We start from the raw sequence: 11,301 nt of genomic DNA on the forward strand, positions 1-11,301 counted from the left end.
TAAAAATTCCTCTGTTGAAAGGAGTATATCAAAATGCCGTCAAGGTCTTGGAATGAATTTCAGACAGTGTAAGTCCATCAGAGAATAAACGTTTGAATGCTTTACAGGTCAAGTCCCAGAAACTCATACTTTGATTCATACTTTGACTTGTTTGCCCTGTCTACACAGAAACCAGCATATAATTGTAGAAAAGATATTACTTAATACAAATATTAAATCACCTCCACTTTGTTTTCTAACATTTTTTTCACAATTCTTCTGATGGCATCTGTTGGAAAGACACTAAGTCTATCTCATAAGGCTAAAAGAGTTTTTTACTCATAATATCTTTCTCCAATCTGTACATTTTTGTAAGTAGATCTGCACATAGAAAAAGTAAAAGGACATAAGAACAAAGCCCTTTACAGTTGAAGCCTTATGGTAGTTTCTGAATGATTAAAAAGCAGCAGAGAGAGCACCACAGTATATTAATTATTAATTCTCTGGTATCTAAAGATCCCACTTTTTCATATGCCCCTCATACCTTCCAGTCCCCACACCTCCAAGGAGATAATGTATTACAAATTTTCTAGAATTAGCCGCTTTAAAATCTATGTCAAAACACAGAGGACAGAGTTGTATTTTCCTTCAGTGATAGAATTAACTTGCATATAGGTTCTTCTTGATTCCTAGTTCTACCTATGACATCTTCATGATTTATCATATTCTTACAGGAGGAAGAGCACTTAATAAACCCAGCCTAAAATAGGAGTCTCCCTAGATAGATTCCTTTTAGAAATGTATAAATAAAAATTCTACCACACGCCAACTTTTCAAAACTCTCAATAATTGTAATGAATATAAATATAAATTTATTTTATAAACATAATAGGTTTTTCTTTTTATTTATTTTTTTAATGTTTATTTATTTTGAGAGAGAGAGAGAAAGTGAGAGCACATGCGTGCGAGTTGGGGAGGAGCAGAAAGAGATAGAGAGAGGGAGAGAGAGAATTCCAAGCAGGTTCTGGCTCTCAGCATAGAGTGCTGTGTGGGGCTTGATCTCACATGACCGTGAGATCATGACCTTAGTCAAAATCAAGAGTTGGACGCTCAACCAACTGAGTCACCCAGGAGCCCCAATTTTTCTTTTTAAATATCTCCTTATTTCTGCATAGTCATTTAATGAAACTATCAACTCTTTTATTTTTTTTCAAATCTATTAATTTTAATAAGACATTGCTAATATTTCTTCCCATTCAGTGTACTAAATGATACAGAAGAAGAATACCAGAAATAAAAAGTTAGGGGGGAAAAATTGTTGGAGAACCATGAAATTAGATAATTTTTTTAAAAAGTGGGTCAACCGAGGGGTGTCTGGGTGGCTCAGTCATCTAAGCATCCAACTTTAGCTCAAGTCATGATCTCATAGTTTGTGAGTTTGAGCCCTGAATCAGGCGCTGTGCTGACAGCTCAGAGTCTGGAGCCTGCTTCAGATTCCGTGTCTCTCTCTTTCTCTGCCCTTCCCCCACTCATGCTCTGTCTCTCTCAAAAATAAATAAACATTAAAAAAATTTTTTTAATTAAAAAATGGGTTAACTGAAATCTTAGTAAGTACGGTTTTGCTGGAAATATGTTACTCTTATTATGAAATACTACTGGTTTACTGACATCTACCCTACAGGCCATTTTAGTAACATTGAAATTATGACATCAGGGTGTTGCCGGCAGTAGATATGGTAGTCCTTGATGTACTTGTTATCTACTAATATGTAAGAAGTTACCACAAAACAGTGGCTAAAATAACAAATGACAAATAACAGGCATTTTTATCTCACAGTTTCTGTGGATCAAGAATCCAAAAGTGGTTTTGCTGGGTGCCCTGGCTCAAGGCCTTTCACCAGGATGCAGTCAAGGTGATGGCCAGGGCTGCTTTCATCTCGAGGCTCGACCAGGAGAGCATCAGATTCTAAGCTCACTGATGTTGGCAGGGTTCAGTTCCTGGTTGGCCCTGCTTGCTCTGGGAGGCCTTCCATAGGGCAGAGCAACCACAGCAACTTGCTTCATCAGAACGAGCAAGCAGAAAATCCAGAAAGAGAGAATATTAGCAAAATGGAAGTCAGAAGTGACATCACATCACTACTGACATATTCTATTCTTTAGGAGCAGGTCACTAGGTTTAGTCCATGCTCCAATAGAGGAGATGGCACCAAATGTGTGAATACCAGGAGGCACAGATCTTTGGGAGACATTTGAGAGACTGCCTTCTGCCCCTGCCATAGGAAATTCTTTATAACACCAGAGCTTTTTCACGCTGCAGTATTTTTGGATAACCATTTCCAAAGGTTTTATTTGAATGAATTGTCTATTTTGTATTCTGAAATGTTAAAGAAAAAAAAAGGTATTTTGGAATAATTTTTTATATACATTTTAAAACAGTTGCCTAGTTTTCACATATTAGTGATATATCTGAACACTTGATACATTAAAACACTTTCTTGGCTAACCAAAATTAAAGGGAATCAGAAGGAGGAAAAATTAGATAAATAAATAAATAAATAAATAAATAAATAAATAAATAAAAATTAAATAAGTATATATATATATGTATGTGTGTTTGTATATATATACATATATATATATATATTTTAAATATGCTTCAGTCTTGACCTAGATAGTATCATAGAATGTAGCTTCTTTGACACATCTATCATTCAATCTCTCCCATTTTACAAATAAATTAAGGTAAAGAACAGTTATAGTTGGACAGTAAAATTGTTTCCAAAAAAATAAGTAAATCCACAAAAAAGTCCAGTCAATTCTTTAAAATTTTTCTCTTCTCTACTGGGTCAAGCATTCTCAACCAGATATTTTTCTGTACTTATTGATGTCAAAACTTGACACCTATTTGCATTTTTCTATAGACAGAACTAATAGCATTCATGAGATTTTTTTTTTTTTAACGTTTATTTATTTTTGAGAGAGACAGGAGTGAGTAGGGGAGGGGCAGAAGAGAAAGGGTCCAAAGCAGGCTCCACACTGACTGCAGAGAGCCCAATGCAGGACTTGAACTCAGGAAACATGCCATCATGAGTTGAACTGAAGTCAGATGCTCAGCTAACTAAACTACCCAGCTATCACAAAAACATTCATGAGATTCTCAACAAAGAACTATTGCCCTAGGCAACAAAAATTTACACACTAAATTCTCATATAGAGCCTCATGAATTTATTGGTTTTATTGGATTTTTTTTAACTGTCTGTTTCATCAATGTAACTAGTGTTGGTCTCCACATTCATTCAACAAATATTTGTTGAATATCTACTAGATTTGAGCCACAATTCTAGGTAAAGGAAATATAAGTCCCATTCTTAAGGAGCTCACACTTCTGGGGCAGACAATAAACACACTAATATAGACAATATTGGATGTGATAGCTTTGTGGAAAAAATAAGCAGGATATACCTGAATCATTTGAAGTATTAATAGATATATGCAGTTCATCTTAAATCAGTCTCTGATTTAAAACCTTTTACACAATAAAGTACACTCAATTCAGTACAGCAGTTATTTATTACACACTTACTAGGGGCTAGGCACTATGCTAGATGCTAGGGAGGCAGAGATGATTATTTCCTCTAGGAATCTCTCTGGGCTGGATTAGGGTTTCCCCCTTTGTGAGCATAAACTAATGTGAGCATACCTTTATTGGGTTCACCTCCAAGTCCCATCTGTTTTAGTGTGTCTCTTTCCTTCTTGGCTTGTGAACTATTTGAGAGCAAGACCAACCTTTCATTATTTTCTGAATCCCAAATGCTTGGGGCTTAGCAGGAGTTCAATAAATGCTTATTGACCCACACTTGAGGAGACAGGCTAACAGTGGAGGGATTGCACATACCCCAAAACTTTCTATAAATTCTGCCTTAAGCAGTAAAATATAGAGTGGCATTTTTCTTTTAGGTTCCAGGCAAAATCAATGAGTGTCATTGATATGAGATCTGATACTGATGTGGTTTGAAGTGTTGGGTTCAGACTCTGTGTCTCCATCTATCTCTGCCTCTCCCCTCTCCCTCTCAAAATAAACATTAAAAAATTTAAAAAAAACATTAAGACAATTGGGTGTTCTCAGAGGACTGTCACTCTGCTGTCTCAAGAACTTGTCAATGGGTTTTAAGTTGCAAGGAAACTTAATTTTCCATTTGCTTCTTTCCCACATCATTGCCCCTTGAAGAATTTTGACCCTTAAATCTTTAAGGTTGTTAAGGTCGGAAGGTCACATCTTCTGTAACTTCTTGCTGAATAGGAGCAAAGAAATGTCCCTACCTTTGGGTCAACATTGGTCAGTTGGAGGTTTATATATGTAGGAGTTACAAAAGGCAGAAGCAGCTGAATCAAGGAAGACACATGTATGGGGCTTCCTAAGTGGAAAGGATCATCTGTCAACTTGAAATTATGGCAGTGAAGGAGTCTGGGCACCAAGTGGAGAGAGCTGGGAGGAAACAACAAAGTATGATTAGAATAGCAAAAAGACAAAGAAGCCCAAATAAAAGTCCTTTGGTAGTTGACAAAAATCTTCCTCCAGTCCAGGAGTTTAACCAATCATTAGACAAAAGAGAGGAATAATTTAAAGTACTAATTTGAGTACTCATGTCAGTTAGAAATCCAGAAATATTTTTGTGGTTACCTGAAATGTATGCAGAGCATACATTGATAGCACAAGTTCCACCTTGTGCAGCAGTTAAAACATCTAATGCCATTGTATTTTGTAAAACTGCTTTACGCATTTGTGTTACTTCAGTATTTAATAGGAAGTGCTTTGTTGAATGTCACTGAGGGCTTTGACTGTGTCTTATTAAGAGCTTCCATGTGCCAAACAACATCCTCCACTCTCAAAGAGGGAACAAAGATGAATGCTAGGTGGTCATACCGATAAAACACAGAATGTATCCACCGTTGTTTTAAATTTCGGAGGTTGCTGGATTGGCAATGGCTTTAATAATGCATCCATGAATCCAGGCAAAACCCAGAGTGTAGCAGCCTACCCAGCCTGGGGGAAGCTATGGCCACAAATTAGAGCCACATAGTCTTTGGGGCCCATTAGGAGGCAGCCATCTAATTTTGGGTCTCCTTGAACTGCAGTTAGGATATCAAAGTCCATTTGGTTTTGGAGAGCCATCTTTTGAATTTTTGGGTAACTGCATGTCAGCCTTAGTTAAAGGTGGTCACTGTATGCTTGGTTAAAGCCTCTATTTGCAATTTTCTATCAATAGAGGTAGTGCCTGGGACAAATATGGCTTAGGGATAAAACAATCAAGAAGCCCTCTTCATCAGACGTCTAGCCTTAACAATATCTTTATTATGAGGAATCACTGGCAAATGGGAGAAGACTTATTTCAGGGGATAAGGGCATCCACAAGTGTATCCCCAAGTGCATAAGGAAAGTGGGATTGTCTCCATTATCCATTATCTTCACAACTCCATGGAGTCGTGTATGCTCTGGCTTTTAAGGAAAAATTTTGTCATTCCAGCCACACAGAATTGGCCAAGGTGCTAGTTGAGTTACACAATTGTTGGGGAATCCATCCCATTTTCCAGCTGTTCAAATAATCATCTGCTCATGGGGTCCTGTTATTATTACCACAGACTAACAAGCACAAAGGTTGTCTATACATTAGCTATTGTGGCAGTTTCTCTGAAGTTTACCACAAGTTGTCTAGCTTAGGCAAACAATAAACATTCAAAGACAATTAGAACTAGAATTTAACAACCGCAAAGATGTGTTATCGAAATTTTTTGTTCTTTCTAAAATCACCCTTATTTCCAGAAGTAGCCAAATTAGGACTAATTTGTTTGAAAATCAGGTCCAATTTTTAACAAGCTTAGCCTAATTACTTACATAAGTTCAGGAAGAGTAGCGATTGGCCATATGGATCTTTTAAAATCTGCTTTGCTGGAACCTTTTATAAGGAATCCAGATTGAACTGTTACTAGCCTCTCTAGGCCAGAAGCTAAGCTAGGTACTTGCCATCAGACATGTCTGCAATACCTGTAGATTTGGGCGAATTCCTCTTCAGGAGTTCCCCAGCATATCCTGAGGTTCCTGTACCTGCCAGGAAGTCACCTTCTTTACTCACTTGGTAAGGCTGCTGGGAACTCTCTAAGCAGGGTATCATTAGACCAACATTTCCAAGGGGCTTTATGGCTCCATGTTTCATAAAGTCAACCTTAGTTCTTTAAAGTTGTTTGGTCATATCTGAGTCTATGCATGTCTTTCTCAAATATGACATTTCAGTCAAAGTCTTGGCAAAATAAACAATGTTTCCAATGATGTCCTAAGAGAGCAGATTCTTTTTGGACTTATGCAAATGACTATGATTGCCATGGAAGAAAGAATACTCAGAGACTTTTTTAATTTCAGAGGGTTCAGGTAGAGAGAAAAGTTAAATGCTTTAGTTGGTTCACAAATGAATAATCTATCACATTTCTGTAAGTCATAGACATCTTAAAGTTTCCTCAATCCAGAAGAACATTAGAGAACCAGCAATGTCTCAAATAAGAGTTACAAAAACTATAATCATTTTTTTTTCAGTTCATTTAGTCCTATGTTACTAATTTTTGTTTAGTTTGAATGTAGCTTTTTAGTTCTGGAAATTCTGACCCATTCCAGTTTAGATCTTAAAGATATCGAATACCTGTATTTGTCTTAAAAGTCCTTTTGATAAATCTCCTTGAATATAAAACACATTTTGTAAGAGAATAAGAACAATTATAAATGACAAAAACTCAGAAATGGACATTGTTAAAGATCTAATATGAGAGTTCGTTATGATATAATTGACAAGGAAATTCAGTTATTTGTATGACACATAACACTTCAATAATCAGAATATCAAGTGATGACCTTATACCAGAACATATTAAAACTTATGAATTTTGTATATATATAAAAGTTTTAATATATATATGTATGTATGTATGTCTAATTGAACGGTTATAGCATTTACCCAATATAACCTAAGACTTATTATTTGACAGTGCTTTTCAAGTAACTTAACATACCAAATAAAAAGACCTAATTAGTCAAAAAAAAAAAAACAAAAAACAACTTCATCTACAAATTCATATCTTGCGGACGCTTGTTAAAAAACCTCAGAAAGTTATAAAGCAGATGCCTAAATAGGATTACAGATCATTATAAAACTTAACTATTTATTTAACCAATGTGGCAATAAGAGATCCAAAAGGCAAATATGTAGGTTATGTAGTTGTTAGCAAAACTTAGCTCCTTTAATATTGAGAAGTTTCAACTAAGTAATCAAAGGCCTGATAAAGATAAAACACAGAAACTGGTTTTACAGGAAGACACAAAAGAAAAAAACTTTGTTTACATTTTCTTATCCAGAGCAGACCAACAAGCCAAGAAAACTTCTTTTTTTTTTTTTTTTTTTAAATAAAGAAAAGGAGAATTTCAATCTTATACCAGTGTACCTTTAAAATCCATTCATTTCAACCTTAGTCCAACCTGGCCATGCATAAAATTCCTTTCCAAAGATGTCCCTTCACAAGCCTTCTACAACTTTACTTTGCACTCAGATTTTGTCCTAAGCCATTTCCCTCCAAACAGCCAGACTCATATAGAACAAAATTACTTTCTTTTACCTTCAGCAAAAATGTATTTTCATTCCTTATATCTTCCTTACACATCTCCTACTATCTACATACAGAGTTGCTTCCCTTATTTCTGTCAGTCTTAACTCTTAGAAACCTTAGTCTGCAGTGAAAACTAAGCAGTAACCAATTGTGAACTGTCACACTAGAATACTTTAGATGGCAAATTTATGGATATGTATAAGTACAAAGCCTGTTTTTCAACAGACTCAAGTATCCTTAGTTTCTCTGCAATGAGAAGTCAAAAGCAGGTAAACCTTTTGCTTAGTAATCCATGCTTTAGCACTTTATTTGGAAATAAGCTTAAATGGGAAAGACTTAGTTGTCCAATGAGTTCAATCTAATTTATCATCCAAGTAAAACTTTAAACTTTCAGGCTACCAAAGACTTTGAAAGCTATCTTAACAATTACCCATGAAAACCTTGAGACAGAATTAACCATCATTTTAAGTCATCTTTTGGTGTCAAATTGCAACAGAGATAACACAAGCTTAATTGACATTTAGTAAACTTAGGTAGAATGAAAATTTCATACTTAATGTCAATAACTCTTAAGACATGTGTATCTTAATTAAACCAACAGACTTAAATTAGCTTAAACACTGAATGCATTCCACCTGTGTCCACTGAAAACTCAATTACTTTGTTCCCCCTTGTCAGTTTTTACCTGGGACACTGGTGAGGAAATCTGAAGTGGGTGGTGTTAAGTCCAGGGGATGCCCTTGGTTCCATGAAAGCGAGGGTAGGAGAAGGAGTCAATGGCACTGGAGGCACCAAGGATGGTACAAGAGCCAGTTATGCAGACCACACCTAATGTGATGCATAAACAAGGGGGGCAGAAGAGGTGAGGCACTGCCAAAAGACAGAGAAAGATAGTTCCTGGTTCTAAACCTCATCAGCTTAGACAGATGAGCAGACGCCATGTTTTTTTTCCACCAAAGTGGAAATAGGCAGTTCATGTTGAGCCTGAGAAAACAAGGAATTTCCCAGAAACAAAGAGAGTTTTGGCAGCTGCTTAGGAATATTCCTTAAAGACCATGCTCTGAGGTAGACTAACCACAGTTGGCTCCAACCAAAGCCATTAGCCTGGGAAATGAATGAGGGAGAAGCCCCCATATCAATGAGGAGGAGGAACAGTGAGAGAATCAGCGTCTCCTTTATTAAAGATGGCCTGTTTTTCCTCCAGCAACCTGGATTCTATTAGGAGGCCTATTTAGATAATTATAATCCAATATATTAGGAGGGAATTTACTGGCTTGATTACTGACCAAACATGTTCTGCAAAAGGCACTTAGGTCTGGGTCCTGATTTAGAGCCCTCAAGGCCTGGATCTAGGGTACCTCCATCCATTTGCCCTGTTTCTTACAGAAGAGATCTAACTGATAGATCCTACTGAGGCCATGCAGCGTTACAGGAGATCACTCTTTTTTTAAATTTTGCAATCTGAATTATTTTCAGTAGGTTAAAAGGCATTCCAAGGGAGAGTCCTTGGAAATCGAAGAAGAGAGAAAGTCCATTACCAAATCCCCCTCCCCCCTCCCTTGACTCTCAAGTGGTGTCCCATACAGGATATGTCAGAGGTTCCACGGGTCAAACGTCACTGGAGATGTCCCTGAAATGAAAATCGCCACTGGTCACCATCCTGCAGTAAAGGCTCTGAATGTAGGAAGGATGCTAGTGTCCCTCCCCTTCCCCACTGTATCTGAGGCTACAGATGTGTACCTGGTGAATGGATTGAAATACCATGCCATACTGTGTCCAAGCATTCCCATGAATGCCATGCTGTGAAGGCCATGTTTTGCCTTGCTTTGCCTTGCTGTGAAGGCCAGGCCATGAAGACCATGAAGAACCTACTGATTTTAACCCAAGGAAAACACAGGAAAAGTTTTACAAGGGGAAATTACCCAGTTTGGTAGTTTAAGTAGTTAGTAGGGGAGACTGATGGAAAACAGTAAAGACAGAAATCCATCACGGTCTAAGTGACATTCTAAATAAAATATGTAGTCTTCGGGGTGCCTGGGTGGCTCAGTCGGTTGAGTGTCCGACTTCGGCTCAGGTCATGATCTCACAGTTTGTGGGTTCGAGCCCCGCATCAGGCTCTGTGCTGACCGCTTGCTCAGAGCCTGGAGCCTGCTTCAGATTCTGTGTCTCCCTCTCTCTCTGCCCCTCCCCCGTTCACGCTTTGTCTCACTCTGTTTCTCAAAAATAAATAAATGTAAAAAAAATTTTCAAAAACATTTTTTTTTAATATGTAGTCTTCACAGCCAACTTCTCGAGGAAACAGTCCGTGGTTGGAATTTAATTCAATCGGGACCAGGGACCAGTGTCTCGGGATGTGGAGGGGATCACATTAGACCAATAGGAGGAAGCCTCACATGAGAGTCTGAAGATTGGCAGACATGCTAGTCGCTTAGGTGGCTGTGGTGTGCCCAAGACAGACGACATTGTATAAGGACAGAAATGAAGAAAGAGCATCGAGTTTCTGGGTCTTTCTACCATTCTGACCAGGATACTAACCTCCAGCCTCCCCATAGAGTAGCCATGGGCTAGAGGATTGCAGCCTGGGCAATCAACCTGACAGCGTTCCAATAAAGACCATACTCCTTGAAGTGAAAGTAAAGGAAGAGGAAAGAAGAGAAAGTACTCACCAAGTTTGCACCGAGGCCCAGAGTCCAGATGAGAAGACTGAGTCCCTTTGTAGTTGCCAAATAATGTGGTTTGAAGTGTTGGGGTCCAGAGTTGACAGCCAAGAAAGACTTCTTGAGATGTCTTTGGTGCGAAAGGTGGCTTTATTAAAGCACAGGGACGGGACCTGTGGGCAGAAAGAGCTGCACTTGGGTTGTGAAGAGTGACGTCAGCGTCCCAGGAAACTGAGTCTATAGGTTTCTGGAAGTTTGGCTATTGACAAAGTTGCTGTTTTCCTTGTAAATCATTAAGACAGTTGTAAACTGATAGAGACTATGGCCTGCATGACTGTGATCTCTATCAGTTAACCACTTGTTTTTCCTCTAGCAAAGCATGGACATTAAGACAATTGGGTGTTCCCGGAGCAATGTCAGTTTCCTGTCTCAAGGACTTGTCAATGGGCTGTAAGTTGTAAGGAAACTTAATTTTCCATTTGCCTTTGTGTCCTACATCAATACGATGTAAGAAATGTATTTATCATGACCATATGTATTCTTTCCAAGAATAACTGGTTAGAAACACATTGCCATGTTTTATTAACCCAAAATCCTTCTTTATCTTGGGCCTCTCCCTGTTTTCTGACCAGAGTCTGTGCGATAGTTCCACCTATCATGATACACCTCAGCTCTTGTACTGAGACGACCAAGCCATCTGGATGCTGGAGAAAAGAGGACCATGTTATTAAAGGGATGATCGTTGCTTCTGCCTGTTTTGGTGGCAAGTGTTACAAAAAACAAACAAACAACAACAAGAACAAAACAACATGGGTTAAGTTTTAAGATAATTTTACCAAAAAAAAGAATCAGATTCAAATGTCAAGTATTCAGGGAAATAGAGAGATAAAAATTCAAATAGAACTGAATTTCTCAAGGTCAATGTTTTCTATGCCTATATTGTATCAAAACAATTACATCATGCCATTTTTCTCTGAATAAGGCCTAATATCTGCCCATGCCTAGCAAAGTGGTTCT

General features: G+C 37.8%; 1 long non-coding RNA gene across 2 annotated transcripts; it reads right to left on the minus strand.

The window, feature by feature from the left end:
• Positions 1 to 1,581: 1,581 nt before the first annotated feature.
• On the minus strand, positions 1,582 to 10,707 carry LOC123385701. 2 transcript variants are annotated; one of them, XR_006598664.1, is made up of 4 exons: positions 10,294 to 10,707; positions 4,301 to 4,466; positions 3,681 to 3,745; positions 1,582 to 2,037 (listed from the first exon to the last, which is right to left on the minus strand). It is a non-coding gene; the product is annotated as an uncharacterized LOC123385701 (long non-coding RNA). The 2 variants fall into 2 exon arrangements; XR_006598665.1 differs by lacking the exon at positions 10,294 to 10,707 and adding an exon at positions 8,313 to 8,534.
• Between the last annotated feature and the right edge of the window lie 594 nt (positions 10,708 to 11,301).

The sequence above is a fragment of the Felis catus genome, chromosome B2, assembly GCF_018350175.1.
Source record: "Felis catus isolate Fca126 chromosome B2, F.catus_Fca126_mat1.0, whole genome shotgun sequence".
Classification (NCBI taxonomy): domain Eukaryota; kingdom Metazoa; phylum Chordata; class Mammalia; order Carnivora; family Felidae; genus Felis; species Felis catus.